Genomic DNA, 23,255 nt, shown 5'->3' with positions numbered 1-23,255 from the left:
TGACTTCCTTTGACCTGGAGGCCATGCCCTTACTTATAAGGTGGCAACAAAGAATGATTTTCTTACTATCTTGGCCACATGTTGGCCAAAAGTCAAATTACTGACTGCATGTTTTTCAGATCCCTGACTACTGGGTCGATATTTATGGGTGTCATATCAACAGAGTAATTAGCCTGGGTGGCAGTTTTTTTTTTTCAAAAAGCACTATAATGCATTTCTTGTCATTGAATTTTAATCAATGACTTTGACACCAGTAATTTGTCTGTGTTAGACCCTCTTGTCATGGGGTGAATCTATGATAGCTCCCAATATGCAGTCATCTGCAAATATTTGATCCATCAAATAAAAGGAACTTGACATTTGGTAAGACACTGCTGAAATAACTTGCCACTTCATGTTTTTATCAGCTTTTACTTGTTCAGCTCAACGGCATGTTGCAGAAATATTATCCCCACCTATACGCTGCATACTTTTTAGGCTCATAGATAAGTACTAGTGTAGCTGCTCTTGCCAGCAAATTTCATTTTAAAGGTGAAAATAAAATCCTGTACCTTGTGATTATGAAAGCAGCGACTTAACTATTATACCAACCATTAACCCTACCTGTAAAGCACAGGTACTTAGTACACTGATTTACATGTTCATAAGGAGTTACTAGGCAAGTGATCCAGGAGATCACTGAGGAGCCTAGTCCAGTTTCTCAATTGCCAAAGAGCAGTATTAGGTTACATGACTTGCTCAGTCATGCAACAGGAAAATGAAGGCTGACAGAAACAAACCATGGACTACAGAAAGCAGCTTGTTAAAAGAATCATTTTCTTAATCCTGTGTGCTAATTACCAACATAAAAATTTCCCTTCAAAGGCAAGAATCAAACCCTGTGTTATGTGTTTGTGAGATTAACACTCATTATTCCAACCCCAAATTCTTCATACATGAAGGGGGAAAGATTCAAACCCTGCACCCTTGCCAGAGGAAACATCTCATTAACAAGTCAGAGTTTTAGTCTTCTTTGCTAATTGCCAGAGCAGCTTCCTAATCAAAGATATACATAACTTCCAGCTGATTTAGACATGAATCTAACCATGCCACAGTTATTCTTACAGCCATCCTTAAAAAACATACTTAAGGCATTTTCTATTACACAATGTATTTCTTATTATGGTTAGCCGTTATTATAGCCCATCACAATACTGCTATGCCTTTTGGTTCACAGTTCACCATCATATATTTGAAAAAACTTCACCTCACTAGAAACTCCTTTCTGCCTCAATATTCCTGTTTGAGGTATCTTATGTATACTCAGCACTGTAAACAATAGTTCACACTATAAAATGGCCACACCATAAGTTATCATACATAATTAACAACACAATAATTTTGCACATTTACTTGTAAGAATACTGTGGTCTCTCTCTCTCTGCAGTTAGTGGGGGCTATTATGTTTCACTTCATTGATATTCAGTGTTAAACTCTTAGCTTAGAGGGTTTTTCTGTATTTGTAAGTGTTAGTCACATATCTTTGAATTTATTACTGCTCAATATCAGAGTTGTTTGGCTTCTGCTACATACCTACAATCAACTGCATTACTAGCAGAGTTAAGTACAAACTTGCAGTGTTAAAGATTGTACTGAATTTAATTTTTCTATTTGTTTTATTGAATATTGTGGTATGTGTCTCTCTCTCTAGTTATTTATTTTTCTTTTTAATTGTTTCATATAATACTGTGATCTCTCTCTCGGCAGTTAGTTTCTCTCCCTCCCTGTTCTTGTTCTGGTATTAATCTTGGTGGCTTTGGAATTGCCCACCCCTCCTGTAAATTTGTGTTTGAACACTCCTCCTGCATCTATCTCATTTGCTCACTCAAGCGAGTACAGTGAGATCATATTTTGACTTCAGACACTATTACCAGTCCCATCTGTTCAGCTCTATCCCAGCTCTATTTCAGTCTAGTATCACTAGCTCATTTAACCTAATACAGAGAGAACATTTGTGAAGGGCAAGCCACTTAGGCCCTTAATTTTGAATTATCCTCTGTTTCTCCTTTCTCCCTTTCCACTTTCCAAAAAAAAAAAAATTCTAAGCTTGTTTCCTGCCTTTCCTGTAACTAGTCTAGTCCAGATACAGATTTGCTGTAACCAGGACTGCTTGTAAGCTTCTGAGCCCCAAAAACCTTTCTGTGTTGGAGGGAAGCCTTCTAGCTTATCAGTGGGAGTGGTAAGCACTAGGTAGCCTGTCTACCACAAGAGTGGTTTCTGGCCCAGAAATTGTAATTTATTGGCCATTTGGGCAGTTTTTCTATCTCTTTGAACCTTCTGGTTTAAAAGCTCGCGTTTGCGCTTGTTTACCACCTTTCCTGTAACTAGTCTAGTCCAGGTACAGATTTGCTGTTTCCAGGACTGGTTGTTTCTGAGCACTCCAAGCCTTTCTGTGTTGGAGGGAAGCATTCTAACTTATCAGTGGGAGTGGTAAGCACTAGGTAGCTTATCTACCACAAGATCCAGGTACAGATTCTTAGTTTTAGCACTTGTTCAGAATGGTGGATAGCACTAAATAAGCTACAAATTACTACAGCACTCAACCTTCCTCTTTACCTAGAGGAAAACAGTTTTTGTACTTACCTTCCTCACTTGCTTACAGAAAAATTGCACAGATATCTATGTTCCCAATTTTAACTTGTCTACAGGAAAGTAGTTTTTATTCAGGCATGTCCAAGGGTAAGCTCCCAGTGTTCTCTCCTGTCTATCTGATGAATCTGGGCAGCTTGGGGCAAAGTAGCAATTGCCTCATGTACACAGACAACCCTCTCCTCCTACCACCCAACACCACAACCTGTGAGAGATGCACTTATCTAGCCAAACTGGAGGTAAAGCGCTCTCCAACCAAGACTGAACTTGACAGTCAAGAGGAGAAGGTTAAACTTGCACCACACCACACTCATCACATAGTCCCACTAAACCTACACCACCAAAATCCACACACAGAGACACAAAAACATTCGCGGAGGCTCTCAATAATCTGCTCAAGCAACAGAGACCTCCAAAGCAGAAATGCAAGCAACCTCCACCACCCAACACAACCCAAATGACACACAGCACACAGATTCAGTGTGTGGCAATAAACCATAGCCCATAAGGCAAAACAACATACCCAATACACTAGTCATAAGTGACTCTATAGTAAGGCAGACTGATGTCCCACTCACCAGGCTAAACAAGGAGAATGTTACTCTCGGCTGCCTGTCGGGTGCCAGGATCCGCCACATAACCCACGCACTAAGGTCACTCCACAACAAGCACAAATATCACTCTGTCATTGTCCATGTTGGTGTGAATAACATGAGATGCATCTCCCTGGACTACATGAAAAGAGACATGAAAGAGCTCTCCGATGTTGTAGCCCAGGTAGGTATAACCCTAGCCCTGAGTAGCAACCTGACATCGCTCAGAATGATACCGCAGTACAAGGACAAAATGATTGACTTCAACAATTGGCTAAGCTTCTGGTGTCATTCTAAGGGGATCCAGTATCTGTCTACCTAGGACAACATGGTCAACAGACCACAATGCTTTGCCAGAGATGGTCTGCACCTGTCTCCCCTGAGATTCCGGATACTGGCTAGGGCTCTTGCCGCACCCTATAGTGCCTTTTTTAGGCAAGGTTAAAATGACAAATTCACCAGAGTAACAGGAACAGGCAAGCAAAATGTACAGTTTTGTACCTACCATAAATGTAGATGTTCGAAGATCCACATTGCTGCAGTCCTTACATATGGGTAGTCCGCTGTCCTCGGTCGGCCCGAATATCAAAGCATTAGGCTGACGTCGGTCAAGGCGCTTAAGACTGACATCAGGACGTCAGGGTACAAATGCGCATGACCGACGTCATATCCTCAGTCTTTTCTTGCCCCAGATGTCAGAAGGCCCTAAAAAGAAAGGTCAAAACCAAAAGACAGCAAAAAACAACCAACCACCCCTGCACTAATCATATTTACAATATTTACAATATTCACAACCCAAACTACACCACCGCCTCTAACTACAGAGGGGAAGGAGGGAGGAATTGGACTGCAGCAATGTGGATCTTGAACATCTACATTTATGGTAGGTACAAAACTGTACTATGTTCTTCATCTCACATTGCTGCAGTCCTTACATATGGGTAGAATCCCAAAGCAGAGGTAAGGGAGGATGGCAAAACTATAAAGCATTAGGAGCTGCCAAAATGCCCTGTAAAATTGCAGTGGCAAAACCAGCCCTAGATTTAGAGTAAAGTGGAAGGTGGTAATGCTTAGAGAAAGTATGCACTGAACTCCAAGTAGCTGCCTCCAAAATATCTTTAGTAGCCACCCCCCTCAAAAAAGCTGTAGAAGTGGCAGTAGCCCTAGTGGAATGAGGCCTAATCCCAACTGGAATCTCTTTACCATGATGGGAATAACAGAAAGCAATACAAAAACCAATCCACTTAGAAATAGTTTGTTTTGAAACAGGTTTGCCCTGAGAACCCAAAGCAAAAGAAACAAATAACTGCTGAGACTGCCTGAACCCTTTAGTTCTGCTCAAATAATATCGCAATTGCCTGTGTATATCCAAAGTGTGTAAAATCTTTTCCCCTTTATTTTGGGGGTTTGCATAAAAAGTAGGCAAATGAACAGTTTGGTTTAAAGCCACACTAGAAACCACTTTAGGCATAAAGGAAGGATTAGTACGCAAAGATACCCTATCCTTATGGAAAATTAAGAAAGGCTCAACCGCCATAAGGGCCTGTAATTCAGAAACCCTTCTCGCAGAAGTAATGGCCAACAAAAAAGCAGTCTTCCATGATAAATATTTCAACTCGGCAGTAGCTGCAGGCTCAAAAGGTTGTAGAGTGAGTTTCTCCAACACAAAATTGAGATCCCAAGCAGGAGTAGGAGCTCTACGTGGGGGTCATATTCTTTGCCCCTCTAAGGAATTGCTTAAACAAAGGATGAGAAAACAATAGTGGGTCACAGTCATAGTGAGCAGAAATTGCTGCAGCATGAACCTTAATAGAGGAGAAGGACAAACCTTTGTCCAGTAACTCAGTAAGGTATTGAAGAGCCACACTTAAATTAGGCTTAGAAACATCAAAGTCCTTTGCTGTACTCCAAAATAAAAATCTCCTCCATTTATCTGCATACACTTTCCTTGTACTAGGCCTTCTGGCCTCCAAAATAACATTCAAAACTTGTTGTGGAAGCTGAGACCCTCCAGGGTTTAAAACAGAATATGCCAGGCTGTTAGATGTAGAGAGTGAAGTTTGACATTGAGTAAATGACTGTTCTCCTGAGACAGCAGGTGAGGAATTGAAGGTAAAGGCCAAGGAGGCTCCCGTACCAGACTTCTCAGTAATGGGTACCAGTGCTGTCGAGGCCAATCTGGAGCTATTAAAATCATGTTTGGCTTGTCCTGTCTGACCTTCAGGAGTACCTTTGGGAGGAGAGGCAGAGGTGGAAAGGCATACACATGAAGATTGCTCCAATTGAATGAGAGAGCATCCACTTTCCAGGCTGTGGGATGAAACCTTTTTGTGCAAAACTTTGGCAGCTGGTAGTTTAGTGGAGAAGCGAACAGATCTATGTCTGGAGTTCCCCACAACACTGTCAATTTCTGAAATACATGAGGATCCAATTTCCACTCGTGGGGATCCATAATTTGTCTGCTCAACACATCCGCTAAGGAGTTCTGTGCTCCTGGCAGAAACCTTGCCTGAAGATTTAGCTGTAAACTGAGAGCAGTCTCCCACAAAATCATTGCTTGTCTGCATAGAGGATAAGAATGCGTTCCCCCTTGCTTGTTGATGTACCACATGACAGTTGTGTTGTCTGTTAGAACCAACACCTGCCCTGGAAGAAGTAAATCCTTGAAAGCTATTAAAGCAAACTGGACTGCTAACATCTCCTTCAAGTTGATATGTAGATGTTGAAGTCTGGCAGGCCACGTGTCTTGTACCCATTTTCCATTTAGATGAGCTCCCCAAGCTTTGTCTGAGGCATCTGTCGTTAGAATCTGACTCGCCTCTGGCCGGGTCACAGAGAGTCCCTTGTTTAGGTGACATTCCTGAGCCCACCACAAAAATTCCTTTTGAATGCAAGGTATTATCTGAATGACAGTGTCCATATCTTGGCAGTGCTGTGTCCATACATTTTTGAGATACCATTGTAGCTTCCTCATATGCAGTTTGGCATTGGGAAGTACCAGAATACAAGATGCCATGAACCCCAAGGCTTGAAGGACTGTCCTTGCAGTCAGCCTGGACTGACGAGACAATTGATGGAAGTAAAGAGAAAGATTCTTTTGTTTGTCCGGGGTCAAAAGGCCATCTGGGATGCTGTATTCAGTCTCACACCCAGAAAGCACATGTCCTGAGAGGGTACTAGACTGGACTTTATTTCGTTCACAGAATACCCCAGGCATCTTAACACTGCTATCACATACTGTAAATGATGAAGAAGTCCGTCCTTTCCTTGGGCCAGAATCAGGCAATCGTCCAAATAAGGATAGATTTGTATTCCTCTTAGCCTGAAGAAAGCTATCACTGGAGCCAGAACCTTCGTGAACACTCTGGGCGCAGTAGATAAGCCAAAGGGCAATGCAGAGAACTGATAATGAGAAGTCCCAGCCCGAAAACGCAGATACTTCCTGCAACTGAGCCTGATAGGAACATGAAGGTAAGCCTCCTTGAGATCCAGAGTCACCATCCAGTGATCTTTGCCCAGCAGAGGTAAAAGCTGTTGTAACGTCAACATTTTGAACTTGGGAATGTCCAGATATGTGTTGAGGACAGATAAATCCAAAATTGGTCTCCACGTGTTCCCTTTTTTTGGTACTAGGAACAGGCGGGAATAAAATCCTAGGCCCACTTCTGGCAGAGGGACCGGTTGTATGGCCCTTATTTGAAGTAGCAGAGAAATTTGTTTGTGAGCCTCTAGTCTTTGCTGAGGAGGAACGTCCGGCATGCCTTTGAAAGGAGGCAAGGTATGGAAATAAAACTTGTAACCTTGGTGTATGATATCCAATACCCATTTGTCTTGGGTAATCAAATTCCAATTTTCCTTGAAGAGTGCCAACCTTCCTCCCAAAGGTGCTGCCAGGCAAAAAGGATCTGGCAGCTGGAAAGGTAGGTCATTGGGCCTGTTTACGAAAGGACTGGCCCCTGCCCTCACCCGAAGATTGTGCAGGTGAACTCCTGTTCTAGGTCTGAAAGAGCTCTTAGCGCTGCCCCTACCACCACTAGAACTACCCCTAGACTGAGAATCATGAGAAGGATACGACCACCCCTTAGCAGGCCAATTCCTACTAAACTTCGGAGGCTGAACTTGCAAAAAATCTTTAACAGCCTGCATATACTTAGCCTTGTCTTCCATTTTCTTCAAGACTGACTCCACAGGTGAACCAAACAACACATCAGACTGTAAAGGAGCATCCAAAATCCTTGTCTTAACATGGTCAGATAAATTCTGATCCCTCAGCCAGGCGTGCCTGCGAAGAACTGAACCAGTGGCAGCCACCCTAGACGAGGCCTGTACAGCATCAAATCCACATTGTAAAGAATGCTTACCCACCTGTTCAGAAACATGCACCAAATCTTGTAATTCTTTACACTCAATGCCTTCCACCAGAGCATCCACCTTAGACTTCAATTGAGAAAGAAGATAGTTTTGATATTTCAACATATGAAACTGGCAATTCAAAGCCCTCATAGCTAAGGTAGAAGATGTATAGACTTTCTTTCCCCATCTATCCAAAGCTCTGGCCTCTTTATCTGGAGGAACCGGATTTTTTACAACAGAGGCCTTGACACCCTTAGGTCCCTGACTAACAGTTTCTGGGTCCGCCCTAGGACTCTTATAAAGATATTTATGAGCCTCAGGCACCCTGTAATACCTATCCGGTTTAACCGGAGCAGGAGGCAGAGAATCAGGATTAAGTGAAGCCTCTGCAAACACATCTTCCACAACATCCAGAACAGGGGGTATAGCCAAGGGCCTATGCTGGGGTAAAAGCAAAAATTCCCTAAGCCTTTTCCTGGAATCAGAGAAGTCCTGACCTTCCCACTTAAAATGTTCCCTCATGGAATGAAGAGTCTCTGAAAAAGAAAAATCCTCTGGAGGAGAAGCAGAAGGAGTCAAATCATCTGCATCAGAATAAGGAGAGTACTCCTGCAAGTCTTCAGCCGAAGACTCTGAAACATCCGAAGCCTGCTCAAAACTCCCCAACTCTGGCTCCACCCTAGGCCTCTTATCAGGAGGGGGCAAAGAACCTCTAATCAGAGTAATCAAATCTTCTGCCATTTTAAGCATGTGCTTCTTGGGCACAGACCCTGCTGAACTAGGAGTGACACTAACAGAAGCTAAACCTGGCCTGCCTCTGGGAGAAGCCTTGGAAACAGAAGGAGAGGGCCTAACCACCCTAGGAAGGGAGGGGAGTACAGTAACCTGAGAAGCCCCTTCAGCCTGACCTGCCTCCTGAGAGGCCACATCCTGCAATATCAAAGTCTCCCCTTGGGACTCCAGAGAAGCCTCCGTCGGAACCACCGGTTCCACTGACGCCTCTAAAGAACCGGCGTCCGGAACGGACGACTCATCTTGCCTGGGTTTAACTGCTTTGTCTTTGCGCTTCTTCGAAGAAGCGGGCGCCGGAGAATCCGACGGCATATTATAATTGCACCGCTTCCCGAAGACCAGCCTAGCACAATCTAACCTTCGCTTAATAGTGCGCTTATTGAACCTAGCACAAAAGTGACACCCAACAACGTCGTGCTCAGGCCCCAGACAAGGAATACACAAAGAATGATAATCCCTATGCGGTATCTGTTTCCCACAAGAAATACAGTTATTCACTTTTTCTGACATCCGGTTAAAACACTGAGGCAAGAAAAAAACAAAATATTCCCCAACGGGGTACTTAGCCAACTTTGATTCAGTCTGAAACTCCGAACTCGAAAAATTTCAGAACGCCGAACGGCACTTGCAACCCTGCTTCTGCATCGGACCATGCGGCAAAAAAGACTGAGGATATGACGTCGGTCATGCGCATTTGTACCCTGACGTCCTGATGTCAGTCTTAAGCGCCTTGACCGACGTCAGCCTAATGCTTTGATATTCGGGCCGACCGAGGACAGCGGACTACCCATATGTAAGGACTGCAGCAATGTGAGATGAAGAACATCTGAGGGTAATGCTACTCAATGCTAGAAGTCTAAATCTCAAAATCTCAAAATGCACTCACTCGAGGCACTCCTTAAAATTGAGAACACAGATATCTGTGCAGTGACTGAGACCTGGTTCAAGGCTCTAGAGAGCACCCCTGCATTACCAGGCTATAATTCATACTACACTAGTCGGCCATCTAACCTGGACCAGAACACCAAAGGAGAAGGTGTGTCCATATTCATTAAGGATATCCACACCTCCAGGGTAGTTGCGCAGCATAATGCATCCGAGTTTATCCAAGTGCAACTAACTCTGGGCAAAACTGCAATCCAAATTGTAGCTTGCTACAGATCCCCCACCATGCCCCAGGATTCCCACTCCTCTTTTCTTGATATACTGGAAAATATTAGGGTTCAACCAAACACACTAATAATGGTAGATTTCAACTACCCCACCATTAAATAGGAAAACTACTCATGTACCAACTCCTTCGCTCAACACTTTCTGGTATTTATAAATTCCATTGCCCTGGATCAACTTATCCACACCCCCACCAGGGGCAACAATATCCTAGAACTAGTCATTACCAACATGAGTGACCGGTGTTCCACACCTGAAATTAACTCCTCGTTGGTCAGATCCGACCATAAGCTAATCACCCTAGATATCCCCATCTCGAGCCCACCCACCATTAAGGAAACCACGGTAAAGAATTTCCCCAAAGCCAACTTCATGCTTCTTAAGACAGAAGTGGCAAACTTCATGATACCATGCAGATGGACAATACAGTTATGACTGCTGAATCCTACACAAATGCACTCTATAAATACTTACATGAGTGCATGGATCGTGCTATCCCAAACAGAACCAAGACGCTATCCTCCAAAAAAATGAAGCCAATCTGGTAGCCCCCTGCCATAAACAAACTCTACAACAGAAGGAAGATCTGTTGCAAAAGAGAGTAAAATCCCATGAGTGGAGGAGCTCCCTGGTCAGCCTCAGTAAGAAGCTGAGACCCCTTATAAGATCCTCCAAAGCTAGCTAAGAAAACAAAATTGCCACTGATTCTAAGGGCAACCACAAAGCTTCTATAGCTATGTCAAGAATCTCAATAGCAACACCCAGATCTGCTCTGAGATACAGCACAACGGCAGGAAAATTACAGAACCAACTAATATTGCCAGCATCCTGGCAGATAGGTTCAGTGCTAACTTTACCCCCTTCTCACCCCCCTAAAGGGCCCATATCTAAACAGGAAGAATGCAGAGTCCCTGTAATCACATCTGTGCAGGTAAAAGCTGCACTCTCAAAAACCAAAAAGCACAGCATCCATGGGACTGGACAACATCCCAGGCTGCATTTTACATGAACTGGCCCCCCACCTAAGCACCATGTTCAATCATAGTATCACGTCAGGCTTTGCACCCACTGAATGGCGCACAGCAACAGTTATCCCACTCCACAAAGGGGGAGCCACCACTGATCCTGGGAACTATCGCCCTATTAGACTGACGAGCCTGGTCTGCAAGGCCATGAAACATATCATCATGGAACTCATAAATAAAAGACATTGGTAACCTCCAAACTATGGACCCCACCTAGTTTGGGTTTGTGAAAGGCAGATCATGCCTTCTGAACCTGATCGACTTCTTTGAGGCAGTCACCAAAGCTGTAAACGAGGGTAAGGTGGTGCACACAGCCTATCTTGACCTCGCCAAGGTTTTCGACACCATCCCCCATTCTGGAATTATAGCTAAACCCACTAAACTAGATATAAATTCCTATGTAACAAGATGGGTTGCCAACTGGCTCACTGACAGAACCCACACTAAAAGTTGCAGACTCCAAATCTGACTTCAAATCAGTGACAAGTAGAGTACCACAGGGTTCATTCCTGGGACCTGTTTGGTATCTACTTCTCTGAAGTACAGGTTAACACAGAAGGCCTCTGTTTAACGAAGTTCGCAGATGACTGCAAACTAGGAGCCATAGTCAAGTCCACAAATGATGTGGACATCCCACAGAAGGGCCTCACTGAGACAGATGCCTGGTGTCAGAGGCATAGCCTCAAGCGCAATACCAAAAAGTGCAGTGTCATCCCCTTTGGTAAAAACTCTTTACCCATAAACTACAACATAAATGGCAGTCTACTTAATGCTGAATGTGTGTGTAATAGGAGACCTTGGGACCCAGATGGACAGTAGTCTCTCCTTTGATAATCACATCGCCACAGTAGTCAGGAAATCCTTCTATGTGGCACACCTCATCACAAAAAGGTTCTCATCCAGGAAAAAAAGAGGTCATTGTTCCCCTCTACTCGGCACTCATTAGACCCATTATAGCGTACAACGCCCCTTTTGGAATGTACCTCACAAGACATCTGCAGCAGCTGGAAATGCCACAGAAGTACCTCGCAAAGAGGATTACTGGCCTCAAACAGATGCCCTGCACTGACCGTTTCAAAAAACTCCAGCTTTACTCTGTAGCATATTGTCTACTCAGAGGAGATCTCTGCCTAACATATAAAGCTATGCTAAACCCAGAGCTGTTGGATATGCCTCACCTAAAGAAATCCCAATCCCTCCAAGCTACACGCTCTGGGGATCTAAACCTTGTCACCACAATAAACAGGACATGCTGGAGGGATAGATTCCACTCTGGAACAAGCTACCCATCAATGTCAAGCAAAGTTCCTCATTAGCACTCTTCAAGAAAAATCTTGATGAGTGGATGGGAAATAGGAAACACACCCCAGGGATCACTTATGTGGCTCTGCTCGACAGGGGCACAGGAAATTAACTTTCTTGGGTGGCGTAAGCCAGGGAACCTTGTTGGCTAGGCTTACTTAGGCCGATAGCCTAGTACCAACCTGTGAACCTATGAAGAGAACTGGCCTACATCTTAACATTTCCTGCCATGACAGCAAGGGTAAATATATACACATTTTATTAAATGCATATTTGTTCAAAAGCATAAAGGGGTGGACATTTTGCTGAATGCTCATTTTATCAAACATCTGTGCAGCTGAATGTTTGCACTACTGAAACAATAAGTGGCTTTGTATTAGGAATGAGTTCTGGTAAGAGGATAGGATTTTGTGGATCTCTGCATGAGAGGATTTGCAGGTTAGGGTTAGTTTATAGGTTAAATAAGGAGGTAGTTTGAAGGAGTCTGTGTGTGCATGTTTTGGTTACAGGAAGGATTATGTAATGAGACAGCTTGAATAAGTTTATGTGTATGGGTTTTGTGGCTTGTGTCTGTCCACTCTGACTTGTGTTGTGTTGAGGTTCTGTTACGGAACAGGTTTTCCTAAGGTAAGGTGTCAGGTTAAGTTTAGCACACATTAACAAGGGACACCTTACCTTAGGAAATCCCTTTCCATAAAACTACCCCTACTCAGACAAATTTAGTTTAAATTGGATAGTAGGGTTGTGTTATGCAATCAGGAAAGAAAACTAATTTCATTCATTTTTATTTTGGTTGTTTTTTCAGTGATTGGCAATGATCAGTTTCTATGCTTGTATATTCTGATTATTTTGTGTGTGTGTGCCTCTCTCTCTAGATATATATATATATATATATATATATATATATATATATATATATATGGGTCTACTTTGACAAATCAAAATTATGTTTCAACGAAACGTAAACAGATAAGCTCTTTTTCACGAAAATGCTCTTTCACGAAATACAAATAAACTGAAAAAAAAAAAAGCAAACAAAAAAATACACAAGTCACATTTATGCAGGGGAGAAGCCCCCTGCACCCGCCATGTGGGGGCCCACACCTCCGCTACTTTTATATTCTCACTCCGAGATTGCACTACAGTGGGGAAAAGGGAATATTCTGTTATCACCACTGTGCTGCGATCTAAGCAACAGCTCCCGTTGCTGTTCGCCTAGTTGCCTCTTCGCGAAAGTGCACTTTCAGGAAAAGCAGTTTGCCTGTTTATATTTCGTTGAAACGTAATTTCGGTGGGTCGAGGTAGACCCACACACACATATATATATATATATATATATATATATATATATATATATATATATATATATATCTACCACACTGTGAAATAAATGCTATCCTAGGTTCTGAGGATAACAGAAGGTCTGTTAAGGTTGAGTAGGCTTCATTTAATGAATTTATTTATTTGAATTACTATTTTGATAACTGTGACTGGATGAACTACAAGACCCTCTATATAACATGTATATTTACTATATAACTAGAAGTGTATATATGTATAGATACAATGGATATAAAAAGTATACACACCCCTGTTAAAATGCCAAGTTTTTGTGATATAAAAAATTAGACCACAATAAAACATTGCAAAACTTTTCCCACCTAGTATTAGTTTAAGGGGTATGCATATACAACAAAGTCCTAGTTTAAGGGTGTGCAAACTTATATAACCAGCTTACTGTACACTTTTTATATTTTTCCCCTAACAGATTTGTTTGTTTTTCAATTGAATTGTACAGGTTATAGGTCACATTAAAGGTGGGAAAAGTTTCAAAAGTATTTATTGTGGTCTCACTTTTTATATCACAATAATCTGGCATTTTAACAGGGGTGTGCACATTTTTTATATCCACTTTATATTGATATACAGATAATTTAGAGTAGATCAACCAATGTGTGCTTTTAGATAGAAACTGGACTACAACATGGAAGCATGGACAGAATATGAAAGCCAATGAAGGTGAGGATCGGTTCCTAGATCCTAGGGAAATGAAGCAGAGATGATCAACGCTGAGGCACAATGTGGATAATGCAAATATACCCCAGAAGAGTAAACACAAATGTAAAATAATTCCAACATTGAAGTAATTTCTCAAGTACATGTTCTGTAACAAACATCATCTACTGTTTGGGACAGATTCATTTTGACAAGCTCGGTGAAATGTTAGCAGTGATGTATACCATGAAATTAAACAGCTGAAAATCAGTAAACATCAAAGTATGTTTTTTTTTTCCCAGGGGTACGCTCCTCATACATATAACATGGGGGTACACATCCACACTCCACAAACTTGTAAACCAACTTTTCTGTCTTGATATTTTATAGATGTATGTCTTTTACTAGTTAAGGCACTATTGTAACTGAGTGCAGCTGTTTTAAGCGGGAACGCTGCTTTTGTCCTTTTTTTAAAGTACAATATCTAGTGTTCTTGCTTCTGCTCTTTTGTTTTAAATTCACCTCTCCCTTGCCATTCATGCATCAGATGTTGAAAAACATATGGTTGTTGCAGCAGTTCTCTGTACCTGCCAGTATTACTTTGGACTTAGTTTTCATTTTTTGTCTTTGTGTTATAGTCTTTGCTTTCTGTTGCTGCCTGTTCTTTGCTATTTATCGTATGCGTTCCATATCTATTCTGCTCCAAAATATTTTTCCAAATCTGAGCAATGATGTCATTTTAGGCTTGTATTCTTCATTGTTTAGTACTTCCGGTATATAAATCTGATGATGACAGCAAATATGTGTGCAATTCCACTACTGCAGACCCATACATATTATCAGTTTCAAAAAGCCCATGTACTCCTTCAAAGTTGTTGTAAAATCTTGAAAAACAATTAAGCAATAACCCACGCCTGGGTGTGGGTAATGCTGGATTTACCCACGGTTGTTGTGGTTTTCGTCATGAGGGCGAAGCCCAAGTGGCCAAACCACACCAACTGTGGGTAAATCCAGCATTACCCACCCCCAGGTGTGGGTTATTGCTATTATACAATGACATTATTTATGAAAAAAATACTTACTTTTCTTGAATAATGGCATTGTATAATGCCTCCGTGCTGCCCTTATGCAGCTGTTTGGTATTCTTCGGCACTTCTGATGTACTGCGCATGCATATGCTTGCGCAGTACATCAGAGCTGTGGGTGGAAGTAACAGAGAAAGCAAGATCTCCGTTGCTTTTTACAAAGTGTCTCGCAACATAGCGAGACAGCTTTAAAAAAAGCAACGGAGAAAGGAAGATCTCTGTTACTTTTTTTAAAGCTGTCTCGCTATGTTAAACTCCTTTAACATAGCGAGACAGTTTCTAAAAAGCAATGGAGATCTTGCGTTCTCCATTGCTGTAAAAAAAAAAAAAAAAAAAAAAAAAAATCAGCGTGCACGTTTTGGAATATTAATGGGGGGATCGTTGTATAATGGTGTTTATACATCATCTGACAGGTACGAAATAGCATTCTTTTTTTTTTTTCTCTCTAGCAAATCCAGTACTTTTTGGGGGCCAGTTGCCACACAAAAGTTGTACACAACAACATGGAGGGTAAGCTAAATTATCATTTGAGCTTTATTGCAAGATGACAAAGAAGGTCTAAGTTTTAATCTCACTTTTGTTCTTATTTTTCATGCCGTATTCCTGACTAACTTTTCTTCGACATTTGCACACTCCTTTTTGTTCGATTTATTTTATATTTTATTCCTTTCCTAGGGTAACATTTTCCTGATATTTACATTTACCTGTTTTAAATGCTGATTTTTCACACTAGTTGAGGCCAAATGTCATCCATACAATCTCGAAAAGTTTTAAATCACTTGCATTTAAACTTTCAGTTGTTTGTCAGATGTATATAGTTTTACATCCACAAAGAGGAGAGGTAATATTTCTGTTTTTTTTTTTTTTTGTTTTGTTTTTTAAATTTTCCCAGTTGTTTAATTTTTTTATGCTGTGATAGTAATGGACCCCAGTCCCCAGTCAGAGCATTCTTAAGTTAAACAAATAGTTTTGTTCAGGCTTTGATACTTAGCAGGAGTGCTCTGCTCAGCACTGTAATGTACCCAGAACTGCATTCTTTGATTGTTGGGGATGCTTTTGTTGGCACTATATTTTAAGTTTATTAGGAAATTCATTTTCTTTATTAGCCCATTTGCTTCTATTAATACACAGCAGGGCTAGCCACCTGGCAGTGTAAACCTTGGCTTCAGATGATGGTCACTGTTGAGGATGGATGGACTGTTTCTACTACTACAGAACTATCTCAATATCCTTGTTCCATATGCATTTAGTTATTACCTGGTGAACATATAGTGTGTGTGTGTGTGTGTGTGTGTGTGTGTGTCTGTGTATATATATATATATAGATAAAACAAATATATATGTATATATGATATATGTATGCGTATATATGTATATGTGTGTGTATAAAATATATATATATATATATATATATATATATATATATATATATATATATATATATATATATACATACATACATACACACACACTCTTTCCCTAATTTTATCACTATTCAGACAAATTTATACACACACACACACACACTTTCCCTAATTGTATCACTATTCAGACAAATTTGGTCTTAACTGATTGAAATGGTTAAGTAACTGGAAAATGAAACTATTTTTTTTGTCCGGATTAGCTTGTTTTTGAAGTGCAGAATTAATGTACTTTGCCCTGATGTTATTACAGTTTGATGTACTGTCATACAACCATATATACTGTATTTATATTTATGTCTGCATTGAAGTATCTCACACAGTCATATACTCATATATACAGACTTCACAAGATCAACAAAAAGTGGTCCAGCTACAAAAAAAAAATTAAAATTAAATTACTTTTTGCAGAGAGGCAAGCTCCCACTCCCCTCCAGCCCCCAGCTAATTATGACTATTTCAACATCATGCTACAGTGGGGAAAAGGTAAATTCCCCAATCTCCACTGTTCACAGTCTTGCACAGACAAAAAAAAACAGTAATGTGTGATCAGCTAATTTTTTGATCAGCTGTAACTTATTTTTTCTGTGCGTTAATCTTACAGTTTGAATAACTCAGTGGCACTGATATATAAAGATACATATACATGGATACAGACAGATAGACAGACAGATACTATACTTATACAGGTGTGGCCCACCACTCTATTTTGTACCACTGAAATACATGGGGTAATGACCTGTCACATACGACTATACTCTGGGTGTGTGGGGGGATTGAGGTGCATGTGTGTCTGTCTGTGCATGCATGTAAAGCCAAACAGATACAGGCATAGACAAAACATATATCCTCAAACAGAATACCCTGCGTATCTGAAGATGAATATTTTCAGTGAAATTCAGGACATTCACAGTCCTGTTCAGCACCTATGTGATGTCAGGACTGTAGCTACATACCATCAATGTTGCCACAATCATGCAAAAATCAGCTCGCTTGTTACACACACAGCAAAAAAGAGCAAACATATAGGATGCACAAGCTACAATGCTAAAAGAATGAGCCGAGTGGCACAGAGTTAGAATAAGCATATTGTTTTCTGAAATAAAAGAAAATATCAAACGTGAAGTGAGATGACAGCATGTAATTGTGGATTCAATACAAGTCACAGTTTATAGCCATCCCTGCACTGACAGAGACTGACAGATAATGCTTTAAGTGCTGTGATAATGCAGTGCTCAGGTTTCACTTCTGATGTCTCCATTATAATCATAACCTCTCCACACATCAATAGCTTTTGGAACGAGTCTGGTCTTACACAGTCTTCTATAAATTGATGTTCAACACTGTATTCATAACCTCTCAGCACACAAAGTGCCTTGTTGTTCCTCACTGACCTTACAGAATCTTCTACAAGAGGTACAGTATGTCCTCATTACAGTGCAGAACTGAAATGAAACAGATATTTTTGTACAAAGTAAGTTTAGGGCTTACATACAGATTAGGCAGAAGCTCAATAAAATTGTTTTACCTTTGAGGTTAAAGACTGCCTTGTCAATACTACTACTACTCGGCTACGAGTCAGTAAATACTCACCTTGTACCTGTTGTACAGCTAAATATGCAGGGAGTCAGAAAAATAAACTTAGCACTAATCTGCATTTTTTAAGTTGAATGAAGATAGTTACATTGTATTGAAAAGGGTCTATAAGCTACTAATTAAACAACCTTTAGAGTTGAAAACACCACTACAACCCAATCTCTCCTGCGCTGCCTCCCTCTCTCTCTCTCAAATGCACAACTTTATCATCCCAACTTGCAGAGTATGGCCCCACATATTACAGTTATTTCACCTGATGCCTGGTTGCTGTTTGTTTGCAGTAAAGTCCCACTCCTGTCAAAGTACCATCTTAACACTTAATCAAATTATTATACACAAAACATTTACTGTCTCATAGCTATATAACAAAACCAAAAAATATTTTGCATGAAGACATCTTGGGTGTCTATTCGATCAGAGCTGATGTTTTAGTCTTATGTGATGAAATGGCATAATTGTGGGCAAGGATTTCTCACTAGTAAATGAAAGAGTGGCAAGGGTTAAGCAAACAAAATACTTATGCAACAGTTTTTTTAATAAAAATAGGACTGACAATTAAAATAAGAGGATACAATATACAGGCATAAGTATATCTAAATCCATATTTGTTTATAAATATATACACAAAGATATGCACGCACATATACACACACGTGTGTGTGTATGTGTGTGTGTGTGTGTGTATATATATATATATATATATATATATATATATATATATATATATATATATATATATAATGTGTGTGTGTGTGTGTGTCCCTACAAGTCTGCATCACTCAAAGGAATGCCATCTGCCATGTCCTTTCCACGACTCTTCTCAAAAGTGTTTTACATAACAAATCATTACTAAATCACAGCACCTCACAGTTTGTGCAAGTTCTTTTAGAAGACTGCTGACAGTTGTAATCATTCAGCTAAAACAAGCCTTAACTTGAGCTCCATTCATATCTGTATCAAAAGTAAACGTCCTTACTGGGTTCCTTCCAGCTGTGTAACAGCAAGTGCTCAGATAATAGCATTTGCACGATGACAGCTCATTGAAGGAAGCTGCTCTCTGTCCGGGGTACTATCTATGCCCCAAGACACAATGACCACAGAGTTGTTGATTTCATCAAGGCCATGACTGCAGAGGTTGAAACCTGCTGCATAGGGGCATGGTCACATGCATGTAACAGAGAAAACAAGGTCATTTTGAAAATGAGGTCAAATGCTTTACTTCTGACTCTCATGCTTTTCAGTAAATTCCCTTGTATTAACTGAAAAGGAGCCATTATTATTCAGCAACATGCACCTGTTACATTTTGTTGGTTTACTGGCATAAAATTATTCCTGAGCATATAATTTTCTAGTATAAAGCACATAAACTTCTCATTTAAGACTAAGGGCGTATGATTTTTTATCACACTGCACATTTTCTCTTCTAAGAATGTAGAATATTATCTTCACGTTTATGCAAATAATGTATAATTTATGGAAAGAGTATAGCAAGCTATGATTTGGTGTCATTTTGCAAAATCAGCCTATAGTTTAAAACTAAATTTCCATAACTAGAATGATGTGTTTCATCACTTGCTGGAGAGTCAGACTGAACAGATTTATTTACCACAGCGAACCCATCCAACACAGAACTATACAGCTGCTGTCCTGTTCTACTTAAAGAGTTTCACAAAATGTCTTACTGAACAAAACATTGTTATTCACGGTATCCTGCATACTCTGTATTCAGTAGATTGGCCAAAAGTTACCTTTAGAATGTAAGATTGAAATATCTCGCTTGTAGCTTGTCATCTGACTACTGAGCTAGAATGTATGCAGCTTGAAGTTTTGCACGTAACAACATCCTGAGACACACCTGTTGTACAATTATTAAACACTGCAGTAATACATTTGCACCTATATTTATCAAGATATACATCTTTTTTAAAGGCTGAAAAAATATCAACTAGCCTAATCCATTCAGAAGCATGCCAGCATGAATTTACTTGGACCTAAATAGGAACTAAATAGCTACAGCAGAGACACAGCATAATGAAGTATTCATTACTCACTTCAAAGTAGCTGGAGCATTTTACTGCCACAGCCTCTGTTACAAAATTTACTCATGTCTCTGTTTCCAGGTATATTACTTGCAAAAAGTACAAGCTTTTATGATTGCACACTAATTCACTCTCTAAACAAGATTAGAGTCAAAGCGATCATTTATTTTTATGTTACCCTTACCCTTTGCTCTCCAAGTTAAAATTCATGTTTTTCTTTATATGTTTCTCCAATTTCGCTATTATTGTAAATTCTCCATCTCACCTAAACCTCCCCTCCTTTTCACACATGGTTATTGCCTATCAAGGATCACAACATTAACCTAGTATCATTAAATTACTAGTTAAGCACATTACTTACAGGAGTTAATGTAATTCCCTCTATGATCTTGTCTGTTCCACTTACCAACAGTGCCGACAAAGAGAGTTAAAAGCCATGATTATAACCCAGGCAACAAGAATTCCATTAGTGCTTCAGGCATCTACTGGGAGATGGTGTGGAAGGACGGGAGCAACAGTGCCTTGTTGATTGCCCTTTCTTCAGGGCACACAGTACCAAGGTTAAATCCTCAGCAGAACTGGCTACAAAGAGGGTAGGACTGTCCCAAAACGTCACAACAAATGGATGCCATTGGCATAAACTCACTGATGACCACTGCATGCTGACACTAACCACATCCGATGGCTATCTAAATGATGTCCATCTCACTCAAAGTCTTGCTCTGATTGATCAAGAGAAGGTCTGATTGCTGGCAGACAGCAATTGCAATCCCCCACCCAAAACCAAAAAAAAAAAATCTGTTTACTGACATGATATATCCACTGTCCCACTTGGGTATACTTCCCACGGACACTTTACTTGTGTATGAATAAACCCTTCAGATTGAAATCACATTTACTGTTGTACACATATCGCATACACAAGCACAACGTAATATCCAAGTCTTTATGTCTTGGACTCATAGGTTCTCAAGTGTTTACTAGGCTAATGACCAAAGGGCCGTCTTAAGCTTAGCCATGCATCCAAGTACTTTTGGTAAGTGCAAACAGGAGTTTGGGAGATGAAACATTTAGAAGCAGGGGCCTGGCATTACAGACATCCTTGTTCCCCATCCAAATACCTAAATTCAGTTAAAGTGGGTTATGGAGGAACTCCATCACATGGATGGGAATCTTGTTCTAGAGAAGGGGTCACCTTTGGGATAGCCACCTATCTCTCCAACAATTTCTATTGATATCACAGGCAAGGTTTAAGTCTTCAGAATGGGTAATTCTGGTGTTGTATGTTTTGCACATATGCAGGAGGCCCATCAGGGTGGGGTCTGACAATGCTTTGTATGCCAGGTATAAATCTCCCCTCAACAACCTATAGGAGGCAGAATACAGGGATAGAGCCTTGAGGGGGGTCTGCATAGGACATATTATTTATGCCCTGTGTTCTTTTAGTGAGAAACCACTGTGGACATTCCAATTGTTGGATGCTCTTGGTTAGGTACATATCAGATGGGGCAGTGTTCTCATGATAGGTCTGATTACTGCAGTATACGATGGAACAATGACCTCCTTGGACTTAGATGTCTAGTCTTTTCAATATGTCATCTCCAGAGCTGTATGAACTATTTCATTTGTCACCTTACTTACCTTATATGATACTTTCATGTTGTTTCCCTTTCCTGTAGATGACAGTTAGATTACAGTCAGTATAGTACTCCTTATGCAGTCTCGTATCCTATCAACTCAAAAGGTTAAAACTATAAACCTTCTTAAAAATAGCCGATTCCATTTCATAACTTTTTTCACTTTACTTCTCTAATTCCAGTACATTATATTGAATGTACTCAGCATTAAAGGAAGCTAACATGATTTTGTGCATTTGTTAAACATCCTCAACTTACTGTCTACTGTCTGCCATCTGCTGTGACACGCATCAAGACCTTATGAATGCGAGTAGATATCAACTTCTAATTAATTGCCTGGTAAAAACGTGACAACGTATGCCTGAGAAATAATTGGATGTCCCATGGGTTCCTGCAACACCTCAATGAGTACATATGGGTCTGACTGGGCTGCCCACAGTTCAGTCCGAGGCTGCGGTTTCCACCATTTTGGATTAGGTGAGGAGTTTCAGGCATTGTTTTTCTAAGTATTTAGTGAAGAAAGTTGAGTACATAAGGTTTTAGAAACAAATGACTGACAAATCCGACAGTTTTTATAAATGTGTTCAGCCCCTAGACAAAATAAGCACTGTGAGTGAAGGTATGTATAAAAAAATCTGCCTACCACAGTCACACTTCTGTCTCCTAGCAGACATCTAACTTGCTATCATCAAAAAGATACAAATAATGGAAGGCTCCCCATTGGGGCACACATATGAATAAGTGAAAGGAGAGGTAGTAGCCAGCAACCACAAGACAAGTAGACTGGTGGGTGTAAGACCTGCATTTGGACTGGTTGAAAAATAGCCTGAGGATTTTATGCTCAAATGTCGCCACACCTACAGGCTTTTGTCATATGTCAGACTAATGACCTTATGGAAAGGTTTGGCTTTTATATACTGGGTGAACATCATGTAACCTTGGTGAGAAAAACCCATCAGTACTGGAATATTGCAACAAGGACATCAATAGTATAAGTGAGGATATGTAACAAATGGGCAAATAGAAATCACTATCTAGTAAGGTAGCTACAAAAGTAGTGTAGGTTATTCAAAGTTTTAGTGGATACTGGTTACTCAAACGCTACTGACCATTACTTTAATTGCCTTCATGTGTAGGACACTGATCTCCATGGACCTTTTTCAGACTCAGCCTAGGAGCAGTGTCTTAGTCACGCAGTTAGGCAATGGAGACTGAAGGAATCAGACCTTGAACCACAGGAAACAGCTTGTTAAAAGCTCCTTAATCGTTGTACTATCCTAATAGTAGTAGGCTTTGCAAAACTGAATAGGAATGTATGTACTGTGCACGCATTTTAATGTCAACTAATAGTCATGTACTTAGAAACAACACATATGGAGAAATTATACTGCGGTGGTGGTGCTGCGGTAGCGTTGTTGCCTCATAGCAAGACGTTGTCCCGTTCAATTCTCAGCTAGAGCATCTTCTCTGTGGAGGCATACGTGAATGGGGCATGCCTTCGTTGAAGGTTGTGCGTCAGGGCTGGTAACCCGGTACGTAAAAATCCACTACCAATCATTAGCGGACCAGAGTTCCACTGTGGCGACCCCTAACCGGGAAAAGCCGAAAGACACAAACAA

Source organism: Protopterus annectens, chromosome 15.part0, assembly GCF_019279795.1.
Source record: "Protopterus annectens isolate FY-2018-M chromosome 15.part0, PAN1.0, whole genome shotgun sequence".
NCBI lineage: Eukaryota > Metazoa > Chordata > Ceratodontiformes > Protopteridae > Protopterus > Protopterus annectens.
Note: the sequence above shows the minus strand (reverse complement) of the source record.